The sequence below is a fragment of the Sesamum indicum genome, linkage group LG6, assembly GCF_000512975.1.
Source record: "Sesamum indicum cultivar Zhongzhi No. 13 linkage group LG6, S_indicum_v1.0, whole genome shotgun sequence".
Taxonomy (NCBI): Eukaryota; Viridiplantae; Streptophyta; class Magnoliopsida; order Lamiales; family Pedaliaceae; genus Sesamum; species Sesamum indicum.
The window spans coordinates 14,006,091-14,007,721 of NC_026150.1; positions in this window are offsets into that span (position 1 = coordinate 14,006,091).

A 1,631-nucleotide genomic window follows, 5' to 3' on the forward strand; every position below is an offset into this window, starting at 1 on the left:
ATAATTTTGGATTTAGTAAAAATAATATAGATATATAAGAGAGAGAGAGAGAGAGAGAGAGAAAAGAGATTGTGATGAATAACCAATCAAGCTGGTGACCAATGGCAAAATCGCAGCATCGAGTGGAGAAAAAGGAAAGAAAGTTGGTGGGGGAAGAAGAAAGAAAAGAGGAATGGAAATGAAGAAGGAATTTAAATATTTTATTAAAAAAATAAAAGAATAACAACAGAGAGAATGCAATGATATATAATCAAAACTCCATGCAAATTGCAAACCTGACAGTTGTTGCTCTTGCCAATTTTCCACAACAATCACATTCCTGCACAAAAAAGAGGAGCTATTTGATACATTAAGGATTAAATAAAAGGATTACCTCCATTTTGATACTGCAACCATCTCTAAGTACCAACTCTGAGTAGATCAATCAACGCAATAAAAGCATTCAACTTCTATTCAATGCCTAAATTTGAATATTCACTCTCCAGTACTCCTAACAACCACACTTCTTCTCGATTGCTCTCATCAATTTCATTGTTTCCAAAAAAATTTATTAGCATAGATAATTTAAATTTATAACCTAATAACTAATTAGATATATACAGATATTTATACCCCTCTACATTTAAAATTTAATCTCTTATTTATATTTTAAATTAATATATATGATTAAAAAGTATGAGGTCTTATTATTCATAAAAATTATCAATCAGAAGCTCATCTCATAAATTTAAAACAACTGAGTGCTATAACCAATGGAATGAACTTCATTCGCTTCTTGGCAATATGCTGTAAGCAAAACGAAATGAATGGTTAGTAAAGAACACAAATAAATGAAAAAACAAGTTTGTTTATTAATCCTGTTTCTTTCCTAAGGTTGAAGTAGGAATGGAAAGAGCTACATTAGAATGTAGATGTTCTCACCATGCAAAGTAAATCCGTGTTTGCCCGTCACTGGAAGGTTACCATCCTCAGTTCAGCAACTGTGTTTTCATTCCCTGCAAAGTGTTATTACGTGGCTACAAGGCTGTCTTTACAAGGTGGTAAAATTGAGAAGCTTGAAGCTCAGTCCAAGCTCGCAAGAGCGTAGTGAATACCACAAGAACAGATTAATTCCCAGATTACATGAATTTTAATTAACAAGGCATCTATCAGAATGAGTTACAAAAGAAAAGGCAAGGCAAGGCAAGGCAAGGCAAGTCACTTTTCCCTGGATGTCATTCCAATTATGAGGAACAAGGAGAGTCACTTTTTTCAAGATGTGAATCCAATTATGAGATATAGAAATATGTTTTGCAAGGTGCCTGCTAAGACTCTGCCCAAATGGCAAAGCCCTTGGGATATCTCCAGGTTGGAGGACTCTTAACGAACACCCCTAAGAAACAACACAATCAATGCTAGATAAGTTTTTAACATCTATACAATCAGCCAAGCACATTAATCCCAGCTCTGCTGATAAAGAGGAACATTAACATTTTCATCATTTTGCTTTAATCTCATACAGTATCTCTTTCAATCGAGAAGCGAATTTAAGCAATTAAGCTTAACTCCACCCCAGTGTTTGGGATGAAAATAATGCTTGTAAGCCGACTCCCAGATTGACAAAAAAGAAAGTAATATTTGATACCCAAAAG